Source organism: Molossus molossus, unplaced genomic scaffold, assembly GCF_014108415.1.
Source record: "Molossus molossus isolate mMolMol1 unplaced genomic scaffold, mMolMol1.p scaffold_m16_p_5, whole genome shotgun sequence".
Taxonomy (NCBI): Eukaryota; Metazoa; Chordata; class Mammalia; order Chiroptera; family Molossidae; genus Molossus; species Molossus molossus.
The window spans coordinates 85,042,111-85,060,670 of NW_023425388.1; the positions used below are offsets into that span (position 1 = coordinate 85,042,111).

Consider the following 18,560-nt stretch of genomic DNA (forward strand, 5'->3'; position numbering starts at 1 on the left):
ATATCACAAAAATACCAGTGGCTTAACAGTTAATCATAATCACCATAAAAGGGCAAATGAATTTAATTAAGCATAAAATTAATAGATGCTTTATTTGAAAATGTAAAAATTCACATTTATTCTATCTAAAACATTTTTTCCATCATATAGATTGCCCCAAGGTCTAAGAAATGCTCACTCAGAGAGCCACTATGACATTATATATCCACAATAAATTTTGTTTAACTTTGAGTTTTAAAAGGGTCTTAATGGTGATTGTTCCTTGAACATGCTTTTAAGTTAATAAAAGGGAAACAGTATGGAATACTGAAGTGTGTCATTTAAAAATTTTTTTTTCAAAATTGATGTCTGCCTGTTTTAAAAAAATAAAATGCAGACTCTGGGAAACACAGCTGTTAGAGCTTTGATAGAGGTTATGATTTTCAACAGTTGAGCTATAGTTTATGGTACAGATGGTACTTTGGGTATAGTTGAAACAATAATTGATGGTTTCTGTTTCCCTCCTCCTCTATTAGATTCAGAAGAGTGGAATACCTTTTTCCCAAGGCAGGAATTTTTCAGTTTCCAATTACAGCCTATATCAAATAAACAACTTTTCTATTGCATATTCCCTACTTTTCTCCACAGTGACCTGGGTGTTGGCCCCTCTCTTCTCATTATAGTAGGCTTCCCTAGATTTGAAATAATAGTTTTAGGGAAATCCTACTTTTTGGTACTAACCTGCAGTTTATATAGCCTATCTTCAGGACAAATAACATATAATTTTTCTCTTAGAATACTAAAACCAAAGTCTTTCATTGCTCCAAACAAAATTAGCAAAGAAAACAAAGCCCTGTGATGCAAAAATGACAGGAACCAATGTCATATACTTTATAAAACTCACACAGAATTACTAGAAACACAGCTATATCTCGAATTTTAAGCATATAATGTTATGTTTCAAATGACAAATAAAACAAAGGCTATTTAAAAAGGGAAATAATTCTCTCACAGTTTCTTTAGTTTTACAATATATGTTCAGACCAAAAAAGTTTGAGTGATAAATCAAATTTTCATCTTCTATTACAGTGTTTTAAACTTAATATAGCATGTTATATTTTTATTCCGCTGCTGAGTTTTTATTCTGAAAAGTAAACTAAAATATACAGATTTGCAGTATCTACCAAGTGTTCAATTATCACACTATAAGGGTTCATTTATAGCAACAGCCTGTTAAGAGTTTATATGTAACTACTCATGGTTCGAAATGCCACTGATGAACAGAATTCTTCTATAGGCTTTATCTTTTAAATTAGTTTTGTACATAATAAATTGTCCAAAATATTACTCTAGAGAAGCTAGTTTATCTTTAGTTTTCGGTGTAGTTTGTCATTTATCCCAACTGGAGTTGAAGTAAAAAGTTATAACTTAAAACTGTGATAGCTGTTACTTCCTTATGCAAATTGACATATGTTTTTAAGATAGAATGGAACTTGTAAGATTTGTTTTGTACTTTAAAGACTTAAATTCTCTTAATTACAAGATGTATGTATTCCCAACAGTCTTCTAGTCTTTTATATTGCGATTTACAAAAGGCATGGGGTCGGGGGTTCGCTAACAAATGCACTACCGTGTGGCAGCGTTTTGCACTCTGCTCTTCTAAGACAAGGGAGTTTCAGAGGCGAGAGTTCAGGAGATAGCGTTGTTGTATTACAATATACTCCCCTCCACCCTTTCCCCTAAGATTTCTTAATACAGGCAGGACTCAATGTGTTGTAGCTCACTTGGAAAGTCTGTGTAATATATAGTCAACCCTCACTCTCAATATTTAAAATTAAATCCCAAATCTGTTTCCTCCGCCGAAAAAAACTTTTACTTTCAAGTTTTGTAGGAGTTGGAAAAGGTTTTGAAGCTAGAATTCATTGGACGCGCTTTTCGAAACCTGTCTGCAGTTCATGATGCTGATAACTTGAAAAGCCACCTACTGACTGACTACCTGGCTCTCTGACAGCAGTGCCCCTTGCTGGAGCGGAGCAGCTGTCCCCGGCTTACCTGAGCTGCCTGCGCCGGGCGGGCGGGGGCCGGGCGGGGGCCGCAGTCACGCCGCGCTGCGAGCGGGCTGTGCGCGCTCCGGGAGTCGCCCGAACAATGCGAGCTGGGCGCCGAGCGCGCCCGGCCTATGGGCGTTACGTCACTGCGCTGCCTTATAAGGCGCTCCGCGTGTGCGGCGCGGGCGGCGGGGTCCTCGGGTGACAGCCAGACCCACGGCGGCGCAGCAGTTCTCCCAGGCACCGCCGACGCTCAGACCGTGTGAATGCACCGTGGGTCCCGGGCTCCCGGCGGGGAGGAATGGGCAGGGGGGAGGGGGGGAGGGGAGGAGGACGCAGGCGTCCTCCTACCGGGCAAATCAAGTCTTTGTGGGGTCATGGTCATCCGCTTGTACTTTCTCCTTCTGTTGTGAGGCTCTAAAGCTTCTGTTATTACTTCGGATTCTTAAATACCCTGTTCTTTTTTTTTAAATTACAGTTTGTATTCAATATTATTTTGTTTTTGTATTAGCTTCAAGTGTACAACTTAGTAGTTAGACAATTACATACACATACTTTACAAACATACTCTGTTATTCTGTTTAAACTTTTGTAAATACATTTTTCCACATTTGTTTTTTGGCTGCTTGGGGGAGGCAGGGGAGGAAAGCCAGAAGTTTTTTTTTTTGTGTTTTTTTTTCGGAGACATCTCGGGGGGTAATTTAGACTTCAAATTTTCTCTTTCCTCTTTGTAAAGAGTAGGGGTCCTTAGAGGATAGTATTTTATTTCCTGATGATGTAACTACCAAACAATTCTTCAAGTGATGATGGGAAGGCCAGATGAAATCTTATTTTTTCAGTGTTTTTCCTGAAAGAACTTCTTCATTCCTCATTTCTGCTTGCCTGTGTTTTAATGAAAGTAGTTAAAACTAATCAGTTTATTTGGCAGGGAAAATATTTATTAAAGAAATTAAATGTTTGGTGCTGTACTTCAAGACAAAGTATAAAAATAGAACTTTAGAACCAGTTTTAATCCAGTTCTCTTCTACCAGCAAACAAAATAAAAAATAAAGACCTGAGCAGAAAAAGGAAACTGACCAAATATTACTGAATTAAGAGATTTATCCTCCTAATTACTTTGCACATCCATTAGAAGTAATCTCTAAAGTCCTAGCCAACTATATGAATCTGCTAAATAAATTATAGATATGTGGCTGCCTTATTTGCAAGCTGAGTTGAATAGTTTTAATAACTTGAGTCTATTTAAATCTTTTAAAATTACATTAGGATAGGCTTGCTTAAAACCATTGTTTCCATATGTGTTGTCAAACAAGAGTAATGAAAATAGTGTGCTTATCCCTTTTCCTTAATGTGGAGTGGAGAAAGGCTGATTGCAAAGAATGTACAGTTATTGAAAATGCTGTGAAAACAAAGATGCAGGGTGTAAAAACAAATGTGTCATCATTGCTAAATTGTAAGGTCACTTAAGACAACTCTAGATCATTCTACCTCTACTGAGAAGCCTAAATTAAACTAACCCTGCTTTTCATATATACTGTTTTTTTTCTTAATTTTTTATTGTTGACACTATTTCAGTTATACTGTTTTAAGAGAAGTGAATGACCATACCTTTCAACTGAATTTAATATTTGATTTGCAGTTTTGTATTAACTTTTTAGATGTTGCTCTGTTAGTTTTATTACTCTACTACTAGTAAAGTGCATTTAAGCTTTTTTAGTCTCCTATGCTTGCCTTTTGCTTACTAAACACTCTCTTTGAAACTTTTATGCTAGCCCTGGCCGGTTTGGCTCAGCGGTTAGAGCGTCGGCCTGCGGTCCTGAGAGACCCGGGTTCGGTTCCCGCTAAGGGCACGTACCTCGGTTGCAGTTTGTTCCCAGCCCTGGTCGGTTGTGCGGGTGGCAGCCACTCGATGTGTTCCTTTCACATTGATGTTTCTCTCTCTCTCTCTCTGTTCCTCTCTCTCCCTCCCACTCTACCTGAACAAAGAATGGAAAAATGTCCTCGGGTGAGGATAAAAAAAATAATAATAAATAAAAAAAGAAACTTTTATGCTAGATTTGATTTATTACAAATAAGATGAAATGACTGTTATGAAAGTGGCCTGAAGCATAAACACCTGAATCTCAGCTCTAAACTGGTAACATAAAGTACCTTTACCTCACTAGTACTTGTAACTTGTTTTGCCTCCGTTTTTCTTTGGATAGATACAGAGGTTTCTTAACATTTGACACTGCCTTTTATTTCTTTCTCACATTTTTTTACTCATGCTTTGCATTTATATTTCCCAGTTCCCCTGTAAAATTTCTCAGTATTTCCTCCTTTTCTTCAGCTGGGGTAACTGAAGAATGGAGAAATTAAGTGAATGCAAGAGTTGTCTAGACCTTTTGAGGCAAGAGAAAAGAGGATAGGATTCTTAACTCCTTGTGTGCCTTGCCTGGTGCTATTACTCCCTGAAGTACTGGTCTCTGATCCAGTTATGACTCAGTGTTGCAACTGAGAGTACACTGTGTGACCACTCTCTTCAGGAGCCAATGTTAACTCTCATTTGTTGAGCTCTTAATTTGAATTCATGTCAATCACTGTACTTAGTGCTCTACATGCACTCCATCATTTAATCTGCACAATACATTTTGAGGTGGTATTAATCATACTTTTCAGATGAAGAAACACATTTGGAAAGTTAAAAATGACTTGACCAAGGTTACACTGCCAGTAAAGTAATGAATGCAGGGATTTGAACCAGCCTCAATCTTGTCTTCCCTTAATAGTTTGTTCAGAATCTCTTAGAGGTGTTATTGGTAAAGACGTGTTCTGATTTAATTGAGAAGTTTGTATTTCTATTTTCCAGACTGGATGTTAAACTAAGAATACCAAGACTCACCCTCTTCGCAGTCCACACACCAGAGCCACCCTGATTGTACACTGAATAACTCTAGGGAATGTTTTTCATATTGAATCTGTATATTTACTAAGACAGTTTTCTTGAGGATGTTAGCAACATGTCTTGTTCTATCAAAATTAGAGTGTTATGACAATTTTCCAAAAGATGAAAGTCAAGGGTCTTGAGGAAGGGGGATTTTTGACACAAGAGCACCCTGGGTCTTGTGTCACAAACTCCACCCAGCCATTGGCATTGTGCTCCACTAGCCACATGAGTTAATGAGTAGACTTCTATTTCTTTTCCTCTTTCTGCCAAAATTCTCTTTGAGATGTAATTTTTGTTCTCTTGGCTTTTGACATATATTTATTATGAAAAGAATAAATAGAATTATGACCACTGTGCCTCAGTCTTGACTGAGAAAGTTTTACTTCCTTTTAATGAAAATGTTACTGTCCAATTGCTATATGACTCTTCTTATTTTATAATCAGGAATTTCTTAAAAATAAGCACACCTACAAATTAAAGTCCTTTCTTCAATTAGTAATCTGGATTTATGATCTGAATCAGCAGTAGGTTTAAGTTGTTATTTGGAAATAGTACAAAGGAATTTTCCTACTAAGCTAATTACCTTCTAATGTGGAAGAAGGTTTTGTAGGCCACAAGGCTGGAAACTAAGATGTATTGATTTGACTGAACTGTATGAAGTCACTGATAGTCAAAAACAGTTGAATATCAGCAATTTCCCATGATTCAAGCCAAGGCCAAGATATTACAATGACCACAGCAGCTAATATTAGTAATGTCCTTGTTATTTAACTGTTTTAAAATATCATGGGCATGTTACTAAGCATGTCAAAGCTAATTCCCCTTTGTGAAGTAACTGGTATTTTCTCTCATGTCCTCTCTCCCTGCCTTTGTTTCTTCTTATGACTGGTGAAGTCTTCAGTCATCCAAGTAAGTGCCAGAGAAGCAGTATTCATAATTAACTGAACATTTCTTTCAGCTGCCCACGATTTTCATTACTGGTTCTTTCATCATTTAAAGGGTGATGTGCACTGCTCTCTGAAAGCTTTGCTGTAGGATATGGGATGGTAATGCTAACTTTGAATGTGACACATGTGCTCCTTTACCTCTGTAAAATAGTATATGTGGAAAATACTATAACACGCAAAGAAAAACAACCATTCTTGTAATGGGCATGGTCCTGTATGAGAAGCTGAACAGAATGGGCCAGATCCAGGACTGCATAGGAAGAGACAGAATTCTGTGGTCCTTCACTGCATCAGGCTGCAGTTGATTGGCCAGAACGTGTGCTTTTGGCACTGAAGTATTCCATCTCAGGGAACATTCTGACCCCTCACTGGCAGTCTTCTTGCAAAGCAGTTTTGCCCCTGAGCATTGGGCAAACCTGCCATGGATCCAGTGCTGATCTCTCCTCTACTGCCACACAATTTATGAGGAAGGCTGAAGAAGCTTAACACACAGGTGGGCAACTTTAAAATGAGGAGCCAGAAGGAAAGTCTGAGGGATGAAAGCACCTTCTCTCCATGCCAGGGGCAGTTTTCTAACCTCTTCCTTTCATTCTTTCTGCTGCCAGGTGTCATCTGCCAAGCTCTGTACATATAAATGCCCCCACAAAATATATCCCCAGGCAGCGCAGCACTTACTCTATGCACTGAGAGCCTTTCACCAGCAGTTAATGGCCTTCAGGGAATTTAGATTTACATATAAATCCTCTTACTTATCTGTAGCCCAAATTTCTGTCCTTGGCGTCCATAGTCCTTGAATTTTCTAGAGGCTCTTGAACTGTTCCTATTCATATTCCAGCTAATTTGATTTTAGAACAGGGCTTAATACCCATGAGGGCTAACTTGGGCTGATTACAGCAACTGTGTCAGTGGTGATGCTAGGGAATGGAAAGCCCTTTTTGAACATGAAAATGAATGCTATTTTGTGGCCTTAAAAATCAATTTAAAAGTAGTTCAGTGCTCATAATTTGCAAAATGTAGAAAACTAAAAGATATTTTAAACCTAGTCCTACTATATAAATACTGCCAAGTATTAACAATTTGATGTACTGTATTTCTTTTTAGTCTTTTTCTAAACATTTATAAAACAATTGTTTTCATACTGTTGGGCATGTGTATGTGTTATGAGCCTTACCTTTTACCTTTATTAAATATATTTTAATCATGTTCATGGCTTTTCTGTAAAAATTGGATTATATAAAAGCACATATTTGCATATTTTTTCTAGAAATGGTAGTTAGAAAGTCAGTCACTGCCTGCTATTCCCCTGGTATTGCCATGGTTTTTCTTCTTCACCAGGTGAAGTAGGCATGTCTGTGTTTAATACAGAATCTTCTGTTGATTAGAGACCTTTTGGTCTTGGTTTACATGGGATGCTATGAGTTGGCTATGGGACTCTAGTGAGCTGCCAGTAGGTGAGCAAAATGACTTGGAGAGAATGAGGAATTGATAATATGACGCCACCATAAGATTATTAAATGAGAAGCAGGAAAAGCTTGCTGTTTAGGTCCAGTACATTTGCTTATTTATTCCTGCAAACATTTTGGGTTTCCTTGGTAACTAATAGTAGTTTTGAGAAATTGTTGAACTCACAAGTATTACTGCAGAAGTAAAAAAAAAAAAAATCCTCAAATCACAGAAATTAGAGACGGAAAAGACCTATTAGATCATCTTTGTCCCTTGCCAGTACAGATTGTTCTCAATGCTTTGTCCAGTCCTTTTTTTTAAAGGAGCCTTGTCAAAGAGTTTGCACACCTTATCTGTTTTAAGTAATGCATTTTTAAAGAAACCAGTCTGACAAATTTTCTGTGTAGTTGTGGAGCTTGATTTCAGGGTAAATATTTGTGAAAAAAGACCTTTGGGTTTAAAGTACAATGTAGCAGATTTTATTAGTTGGAAGTCATTGGAACTGTTTAGTATGTCAGTGGAATAGTTGGCCAACTAGGGGTAAACTAAATGGGTAAGTCACATTTAGTATGTTTTCTTTTATCATTGAAAACTCAATATAGCAGTGCATGAGAACTAACTTTTAATCATGTAAACTAAATTTAAATGGGTCTAGAAGGCCTGAGGAAGGTGGCATCTAACTGTAAAATCTTTTCCTTCAGTCAGGCAACTTCTTCCAAACACCACCAAGGATTAAATTAAACTGTCTGCTAGAGCAGTCAGTGGTGGTGTTACAGACTAAATGCTTCAATTCCCTGTATTATGGCTAAAGATGTCTTCACTGGGAAAAATAATGAACAAACTAAGACTAAGAAATATGCTTTGAGTTTTGTTATCAAGGATGATTGTTTCATAAAATCACATTTTTAGAGTGTAAAAGGCCTTAGAAAACATTATTTGTTTCCTCTTCTTGTTCCCCCCTTTTAAATAGGTGAGATCATTGGAGCTCAGAGAGGCTAAAGGACTAGCCCCAAGGCTGACAGTAAATTGATGACTCAGCCACTATGTTTTTTGGGTTTTCACGTCTCTTGGGAAATATGAAAAATCAAAAATGGTTTAAACAATGGGATTAGAACAGTCAAAAAGATTATGTCTGAAATCCTAATTAATATTAGAATAATTTACCTATGTTTATACTAACTATATAACTAATTTGGAGCATTAATAAACTAGTTATTCACTTTAATGGTTAACAGTGCAGTCATTTTATTGCATTTCTTTTACATTGGGGATTTGTGTATTGCTGGTAATCAACTCAAGCCATTAAGATTGGCCATTTGTTGATAACTCTGGCCAAAAATGTAATGGAGAGGTCTGAACTTTTAATAATTATTCTGTGTTATGATGTAACACCATTGTCTTGCATGCTTTCCAATTCATCATTCTCTATATGAGAAATCCTATTATAATTTATGTCATTACGCATCCAGTCTGCATCATAAAGTACAGAATTGGAAGTGACTTCAGAAGTCTTGTGTCCACCCTTGTAATATTGAATTCTTTCTCAAATGAGAACTTCAGCTTTCTTTCCAGGAATTGGTACATATACATTAGTTGTCATTAGTTTTATTAGTCAGTGCTGAACAGTTCCAGGAATTTGTTACTTCCCCAACAAGTCCATTCTATTCCAAACAGAAAACTGGGGTACCTCACAAGTTATATGGTCAAAGTTTAAAACTGATCAGAATTTTAATCCTCCTCTAAAAATTTAAGGACTTTGGAATACTTTAACTCTGAGTATACCCTCCCAATTTATATTGTTGTTGTCTTGTATTGTAGTTCCTTTTTTAATTCCACAAGATGCTATCATCATCTATTATTATTCTTTTAGTCAGTGTTGCTTTAGATATACCAATCTGTTTACTACTTTCTTTGCTCATCAATTCTTCTTTTATTCCGGGCTTCCATCTGAGATCACTTTCCTTTACTCTAAATGCATCCTTTTGAAGTTCCTTTACTGGAAGTTGGCTCTCTGCAGATGCTCTCTTTTTATTTATTTGAACATGTTTTTATTTTATACTATTGTTCTTGGGAAGATTTTAATTTTGAGTATAGACTTCTAGGTTGACACTTGTTTTCTATCAGCCCATTGAAGATGGTATTCCACTAACTTCTGGCTTCCCATTTTACTGTTAAAAAGTCGGTTATCAGTCTAATTGTCATTCCTCTTCTCTCTGGCTGCTTTTCCGATTTTACCTTTGTCTTTGATGTTCTGTAATTTCGTTATTAAGTACTTACGTATAGATTTATTTTTATCTTTTCTGTTCATTGAAATTTCTGAATATGTGTCTCAGTGCCTTTTTGCATTTCTGGAAAATTCTCAGGCAATATTACCTCATCACATATGACTTCTGTAAAATTTTTTCTCTCTGTACTTTTTAAAACAGACACGTTAGACCTTCTTATAAGCTCTGTTTTCATATTCCTTAACTGCTCTTGTAGTTGTTCCATCTCATTAGCTCTTCAGGCTGTATTTTATAATTTTTTCAGATTTTTCTTCCAGTTCACTAATTCTCATTGCTGATCTGCAGTTATATTTTTCATTTCCAAAAGTTTCTACTTTTCCCCACTAATTTGTTTGGCCTTTAATAGCCTATTACTTTTTTAACTAGAAATTTAACTCCCCTTTTTATTTTTAATATATTAAGTTTTGTTTTTGTTTTTTTTTTTATCCTCACCCGACATTTTTCCATTTTTTGTTCAGATAGAGCAGGAGGGAGAGAGAGGAAGAGAGAGAGAGAGAAACATCGACGTGAAGGGACACATCGAGTGGCTGCCACCTGCACGACCAACCAGGGCTGGGGACAAACTGCAACCGAGGTACGTGCCCTTAGCGGGAACCGAACCCGGGTCTCTCTGTACCATAGGCCGACATGCCAACCGCTGAGCCAAACCGGCCAGGGCTTTTTAATATTCTGTCTGATCATTTAAATGCCTGGGGTCTTTAAATATCAGAGGCCCTTATTTTACTGTCATTTCTCTGGCTTTCAGTCATTCTGCATTATTTTCTAGTGTGCTTTGAATTCTTTTTTTTTTTTTTTTTATCCTCACCCGAGGACATTTTTCCATTTTTTGTTCAGGTAGAGTGGGAGGGAGAGAGAGGAACAGAGAGAGAGAGAGAGAAACATCGATGTGAAAGGAACACATCGAGTGGCTGCCACCTGCATGACCAACCAGGGCCGGGGACAAACTGCAACCGAGGTACGTGCCCTTAGCGGGAACCGAACCCGGGTCTCTCAGGACCGCAGGCCGACACTCCAACCGCTGAGCCAAACCGGCCAGGGCTGAATTCTTTTTTTAATCTTCACCTGAGGATATGTTTTTCATTGATTCTAGAGTGAGGAAGGGAGAGGGAGAGAGATTGAGAGAACCATCAATGTGTGAGAGAAACATTGATCGGATGCCTTCCATATACTCTTGGACTACGGATCAAACCTGTAACCTGGGTATGTGCCCTGACCAGGAATTGAACCCATGACCCTTTGGTGCACAGGATGACACTCCAACCAACTGAGCCACAATGGCCAGGGCTGAATTTTTTAAAATATGAAGTCATACATCTAGGAACTTTATATGTGGGCATTCTTAGAACCCTAGGTTGAATGTAGGTAGCTTTCTCTAGAAAGAATTTACATTTATTTGTTTTTTTTACCAAATGCCAGAATCTCTAGGCCCAGGGTTTTTGGACCACCTGGTTTGTATGGATTTACGCTGCTAATTCTCATGTGGCCTAGCTTGTTATTATAAATTCTCAGTGGAGTTTATTTCTCCCTTTATTCTCAATACTACAGTTCAAGGAAAGCAGTTTTCCTTAACAGTTCCTAGAGGTTGATTTTGTTTCCAAGTCACCTTTACTCTGATGGTTTAGCTCTTTGCAATTCCAGCTTTATGTGGGGCTTGGAAGACTCTAGGCATTGTCCTCTGTGCCCTATTATGCCATAAAAACTAAAATTTAAGTTCTCAGAGTTCAAAACATGGGTAGCTCAGTTGGTTAGAGCATTGTCCCAATACACTAAGGTTGTAGGTTCGATCTCTAATCAGGGCATAGACAAGAGTCAACCAATGAATGCATAAATAAGTGGAATAATAAATCTCTCTCTCTCTCTCTCTCTCCCCCCCTCCCTCCCTCTCTCTCCCCCTCTCTCCCCCTCCCCTTCACTCCCTCCCTCCCTCCCTTTCTCCCTATCTAAAATGAATAAATTAAAAAACAAAACAAAAAAAACATGCTCTCAAAGCAAAAGTCAGCTTTTTTTTTTCTTATCCTCATCTGAGGACATTTTTCCATTTTTGTTCAGATAGAGTGGGAGGGAGAGAGAGGAAGAGAGGGAGAGAGAGAGAGAGAAACATCGACGTGAAAGGGACACATCGAGTGGTTGCCACCCGCACGACCAACCAGGGCCAGGGACAAACCGCAACCGAGGTACATGCCCTTAGTGGGAACCGAACCCGGGTCTCTCTGGACCACAGGCCGACTCTCCAATAGCTGAGCCAAACCGGCCAGGGCCAAGAGCCAGCTTTGATGCTTTGCTTTCCTCGTTGGGTGTTCAATTTTATTCAGTCTTTGTCCTTTGAATATTCCTTAATAACTTGCCATCTGAGGGTTGTATATTTCAGAATATTTTATGTTTTATTTGGCGCTTAAGTATTTTGTTTTGTTTTTAATTGAGGCAATAGCTTATAGTAGCTAATCAATTTAACCATGAGAAATGGATATTAGCACAATATAATCTGATACTGAAAATCAACCTGAAAACTATGTAGGAAATACCTAAAAAGGAAATATTTTGAATAATATATTAGAGCCAATTGTTTGATCTTTGTCAGGTCCACATGTTAATAGAAATATAGGTCTGCTGTCTAGGGTTGCTGTGATCTACTTCCACTTAGTAGTTATGTTTATATTAAATCTAATTATTTTTCTTATTTTTCAGTTGTTACTCTTCAGTTGAGGCAAACACAAATTAGTCAGAGCCCCGTGTAAAGAGAAATGGTCTAAGAGAGTTAAAGGAAGCTTCCTCTGTACTTTTAATGAATCTCTCTTCATTAAAACCGAATATCATTGAAACCTCATTCCAGGTACTTCAAAGGGAAATTATTCTATGGGAAGTATGCCACTTTCAGGTAGGTAGCCCTATCTTAAATCCAAGAGCTTTTGACAGAGCACCAGGTAAGTCCCTAATTTTATATAGAATACCATGTAACGTAACATGGTTTTACATCTTAGAAGAGCTCCCAGCATATGGTGACTTTAACTTGTCTGCCTCCATTGAGAAGTGTCCTCCTTGTAGTCTAGAATGTGAGTAACCAAAAGGAAATGACACATTGGCTAGGATGCTTCCTGCTGCAGTCAACAGAAAACCTGCACTCCCTTTGTCTGAAACAATGGTGAAATATATCATCTCACAGCAAAAAATCCAAACCTAGGGCAGGGTTCACACATGACATGTTGCTTCTGCTTCTCTGGTTTCTTGTGGCTCTGGCCTCTTCCCCTGGATGGCTTCATTGTCACGGGTAGCAGGATGGCCTCAGCAGGTCTAGGTATCCTGTCCAGACACGCAAACCCAGAGGTAGAAAAAGGACCATCTCTTCTGATGTCTCCAGAGGAGCCAGTAGACCTTTCCCATAACTCTGTGCCTCCCCTGCCACCCACCAAAAGGCTTGCCCTTATGTGTTATTGTCTGGAACTGTCAGAGGGAAAGAGAGTAATATGACTGGTTTATAGAGTAATCAGATTTTATTCCTGACCTGAACATAGGTTCATATTCCAGTAAATCATATGGGCCCAGTGGATTATTATTATTCCCATTTCTCTTTTGTATAAATTTCGAGTATACTATTGGCCTATAATTTTCTCCATAACGAGCATGGAGACCCCCTGTTGCTGACCCCAACAAAGGAAACTATAGAGATGTTATGTTCAGCACACTCAGCAGTACCCACAGACTGGGTGAATTACACAGACAATATCATTCAGCTGATCTGAACCTTCGTCTTGCTCTCTTTAAATTACTGGATGACTTGTACATAGTTCTAAGTGAATGAGTGACCCGTTGCTCTATGAAGTGAATTTTAAGGCCAAATAGAAAGTTTGGAAGCTCTCATATTTTAAAATCTGTTTTGTCCCCACAAATGTATGCTTTTTATTTTTTTGCTTTCCCCAAAATTAGAGGTGATCAGGCTTAAAGCTTTGTGGCATTTAAATCCATCAGTCTTCTAAAACATCATTACAGTTTTAGAGAGGAAAAATCCCCACTGATTTTCTAACTCTTGCTATTATTTTAGAGACTCTTCCTTGCCCTTAGCCTTTAGTAGCTATGGAGTAGAAGCAACAGATGTAATGCCTTTTTGCTAAAATTATAATTTATTTTTTCCTGTGGAAAGTGAATGTAAATATCATGTCACTTGTTGATCTTTTTCTTTTGACATAATATTTTTCTGTGGGCTACATTTATTCTGCTTATTCTCATAGAATATTAAATGTTTTACAAAGTGAATTTAGGTCTCTTTATCTCTGCTGACTCCATAAATACTATGTGTAGAAAATTATTTAGCTCATGTGAAGAATATGACATCTCTAATTTTAGGTGTGTAAGAATATAGTATTATTGCTTCTTAATAATCTCAGCTGTAAGTAATAATGAAATTGATCATTATGCCGACCTATTGGCTCATGTTTCTATAATGCTGTAGTTCTGATTTAGAAACAGTTCAGGTAATAGTTTATTCTTTTCTCCCCAGATTTTTCCCTTTCTCTTAATTCACTATCATTCTTTTACCATTAAAAAAAAAAAGGAGCCCTGGCCAGTTTGGCTCAGTGGTTAGAGCGTCGGCCTGCGGTCCGGAGAGACCCGGGTTCGGTTCCCGCTAAGGGCACATAATTCAGTTGCAGTTTGTCCCCGGCCCTGGTTGGTCGTGCGGGTGGCAGCCACTTGATGTGTCCCTGCACATCGATGTTTCTCTCTCTCTCTCCCTTCCTCTCTCTCCCTCCCACTCTATCTGTACAAAAAATGGAAAAATATCCTTGGGTGAGGATAAAAAAAAATAAAAATAAAAAGGAAACTAGTTTTGAAATAGAAACAAAGTACTAGTAACAGAACTGAAGAGGTTCAATGTATAGAAATGTTATTGTTTCTGAGGGTTCTTCTGGCAGTGTTTTCTGATTTTATTAAAGCCTAAACTTTCTAGTAGGGAAAAACAAGGTAAGTCACCTGCCTACGGCTATGTATTGGGATGTTGCTGTATTGTAATACCAAATCGTTGCTTTATTGATATGATTTGGTGACTAAATGTTTTAAATACCATAGAAACCATTATTTATGTTTTCATATATTTATTCATTCATTACCTTTAAGTAGATGAATGTGAGTCCATGCATATGTGTGCAGTGTTTGTGATAGTACTGCTTCTGTGTGTGTTTGTGTGTTTTTCTTATCACTGCATTGCAGTTGCTTTATCCTCAGCTAGAAGTTGGGGGAATGAGATCCTGAAGATGGTTTTCAGGAGGGAATGACTTGAAGTCCTTAACCATCTAACTATCCAGTGATAGGTCTGCATCCCTCACCCCAGTCAGTCTTCATGCTTGATGGCTCTGGTCAGCCTTCAAAGAGCAAAGCTTATGGCTGTTTTCAAAGAAGAGGTGGGGTCCTAGCCGGTTTGTCTCAGCAGTTAGAGCGTTGGCCTGCAGTCCGGAGAGACCCGGGTTCAGTTCCCGCTAAGGGCACGTACCTTGGTTGCAGTTTGTCCCCAGCCCTGGTTGGGTCATGTGCATGGCAACCTCTCGGTGTGTCCCTTTCACATCGATGTTTCTCTCTCTCTCTCCCCCTCCCACTCCATCTGAACAAAATATCTTAAAAAGAAGAAAAGAAGAGGTGGGGCTAGGAGTGGCAACACCTTGCTTAGATGAATGCAGAATGCTGTGTGTGTCTGTTCTTTTAAGGTGTTCCTCTGAGGAAATCTGGAGACTCTCACGACATATCCTTCTCCTTTCAGGTACCTCCATTTTTAGTGACAACGGTTTTAGAATCTATGTATTTTTGAGTGGTAAGCTCAAAAGTATTATTGTCCATTTCATAGAATTTCCAGTCTTCTCTCCAATGTAAGAGTAGATAATAGCTGTTTAAGGTATGATGTTTTATGGATTTTGTTTCTATCATCAAATTATGTAGTTTGATGGAAACAGATAGTTAATTCTTTTAATGTAAGTTGTCAGAATTGGCTGTCTTCATAAAGTGACCTCCAAATTTCAGAATCTTTTCAACCCCTCATGCTTTTCAGATAATTTATTTATATTTCATATGAAAGAGAAGTAAATTTCTGTGCTAATAAGAATGATTTTTGTTTATCAACATCCCTTTATAGAATACATAGATATTTACAAATATAATTCGATTTTGCCACTAACCCCAAAGGCATTTTTTTTAAAATATGTTTTTATTGAGTTTTTAGAGAGAGAGGAAGGCAGAGAGAGATAAAAACATTGATGTGAGAGAGAAACATTGATCATTTGCCTCCTGCACACTGCCTACTGGGAATCGAACTCGCAACCTGGACATGTGCCCTGACTGGGAATCGAACCAGTACCTCTCAGTCCATGGGACAACATTCTTTCTCTGGACTGCAGGCCGACGCTCTAACCGCTGAGCCAAACCAGCCAGGGCCATGGGACAACACTCAGTTCACTGAGCCACACTGGCCCAAAGGCATTTTTAACATTAAAAATCTGACTCCCGCCCTGGCTGGTTTGCTCAGTAGCTAGAGCGTCGGCCTGTGGACCACAGAGAACCTGGTTTGGTTCCCACTAAGGGCACTTACCTCGGTTGCAGTTTGTCCCCGGCCCCGGTTGGGGTTGTGTGGGTGGCAACTAGTCGATGTGTCTCCATCACATCGATGTTTCTCTCTCTTTCTCTTCTTTCCTCTCTCCCTCCTGCTCTAGCTGAAGATAAATGCAAAAATGTCCTCGGGTGAGGATTAAAAAAAAAAATCTGACTCCCTCTTTACTGAATCCACAAATGTTTCTATTTATTTCTGTACATTTTCCTTCTTATTGAAGCTGAGTGACTAGATATGAAACATTCACTGATTAAAAACCTACTATTTTAAATGAGATAAATTTGAGGAATAGAAAGCCATTTAACATAGAACCAGAATATAAATGGGCTTCATTAAACTTGCTTCCTTTCCTTCCTGTTACTATATTTGAAGTTTGTACTCTATGGTAGAAAATAAGGCAAACCCCCTGCTTTAAGGAATATACAGCAAGAGTTGGTTGGAGAGATATTAATATGGAAGAGAAGATTGACTAGTTAAAAACTAAATGAATTACACAGGTATGTAAATAAAGTACATTTTCTATGCAGAGGAAGAAGTTCTATATCTGGAGAGGTCTGAGAGAAGGTAGCCCTCAGAACTTTAGGTCTGCCCCATTTATTCTTCTGTTGTGGGTGCATAAACTGTACAGTCACTAAGGAGGAGCTGGTCTGGTGACAGATTTGGCTAGGTGGTGGGGATTCACAGCCACATGACTCCTGTGCTGGTGTACTCCTCTTTTTTCCATGAATAACTGGTTCTTGTTTGGCGGGGTGAGAGGGTTATGTTTTTAAAGTCTGTGTTGCTGCCTGGCCGGCGTGGCTCAGAGGTTGAGCGTCGACCCATGCACCAAGAGGTCATCGGTTCGATTCTCAGTCAAGGCACATGCCCAGGTTGTGGGCCAAATCCCCAGTGGGGGAGCCTGCTGGGGCGGCCAATCAATGTTCTCTCTCATCAATGTTTCTATTTCTCTTCCTCTCCCTTCCTCTCTCTCAAAAATCAATAAAGGAAATAAATAAATAAATAAATAAATAAATAAATAAAGTCTGTTGCTTATGGTTTCTTTTGCTCATGTAAGAAATGTGGGATAATGCTAAATTTACATAGATCTTAGGACAATTTGCATTCTTACAGCAAGGAGGAAAGTGAATACTTTAATCTTCAAAATGTGTGAAGTTTCCCAGGTTGCAAAAATATTTCAAAGGTTTATTTCTAATATATTTCCACACTAAGTAGAGAGTTGATTCTCATACTTGGACAAGGAGGCTTAAAACCTATATGTAGGTAGCTGAGATAGTGTGGTGATATTGTAGCACAGTACTATAGCTCACAAGATTCAAACATAATGGGATTATTGCAGCATGTGGTGGAGAACAATATTCTTGAAAATATATAGAATTTAAACTATATTTGGGATCAGCTAGCTTTTGGGGAACTGGCCGGGAGCCTGTATTTTACATAAAACATGATATTTATTAGCAAATGTGTTTCAGGTTCCCACTTTGGATTCCAGGTGAATACCTCACTGTCATATCAATGACAGCCCCGGCCAACTAGCCTGAAGAGAATTAAGTAGCTCTGGAAATACACTTGCCCTCCAGGTATCAACCTTTTGAGCAGGATGTAGGCTGGTGTTTTATATGGAGGGAAAATTCACAAGTTAGATGTTCATAACCCAGAGATGCCTGTATGTGTTTTATGTGGCCAGAATTGTTAAAGTTAATATATTTTATTCTTAGCTCTCCAAAGTTCAAACATGACAGCATGTTCTTTCAGGCAACTTGCAGTCACCCATGTTCATGACTGGAAAAGCTGAAACTGTTCCCCTTTAATGGATGAATCATAATTCAACTACCTTTGCAGTTGGCTTCATAGATTTAGTGGGCTGTCACTCAGCAGGACTTTTTTGTTTTGTTTTGTTTTAACCATATCCATAACATATGAATGGTAATATTTGTAGGTTTTTCAGGGTACTGTGCATTTCCTTTCTGCTCATGAACAAGAGCTTATTTGGGGGGCCTATCTCCTTTAACAGAAAAAAACAAATTCCTGGTAGTATCTATCAGATACACTTTAACAAACTTAGTTCAACGATAACATAACTGTTAATCCATGGAAATGCTTTTGTCTTATAGATTAGTTTCAGTAAGCCAGAAGAAGATAATCAATGCAGATTGAAATAAATATTTGTTTATTGTTACTGTACGGATTACACCATACTTCCACATTTTATCTCCATCAATCCCCTTCATCTTTGGCAGAAAACCCCTTCTTTTTTACTAATTTCCACGGTGTTTTCTCCTCTTGATTCAGGGCAATCAATCCCCTAGCAACCTGAACCTATGGAATAGTTGCCTTATTAAAAGACTGTGG

At 38.3% G+C, this 18,560-nt stretch overlaps 2 protein-coding genes across 2 annotated transcripts in view; one reads left to right on the top strand and one right to left on the bottom strand.

Moving 5' to 3' along the window:
* The window catches only part of LOC118616869 (filamin A-interacting protein 1-like), a 32,141-nt gene extending 30,016 nt beyond the window's left edge, over nucleotides 1–2,125 (bottom strand). Inside the window, exon 1 of the mRNA XM_036242371.1 lies at nucleotides 2,032–2,125. The gene's annotated coding sequence lies outside the window, so the exon portion shown is untranslated. The remainder of the gene's footprint in view (nucleotides 1–2,031) is intronic.
* Nucleotides 1–18,560, top strand: part of CMSS1 (cms1 ribosomal small subunit homolog) — a 401,568-nt gene that overhangs the window by 59,442 nt on the left and 323,566 nt on the right. The gene's annotated exons all lie outside the window — the stretch shown is intronic.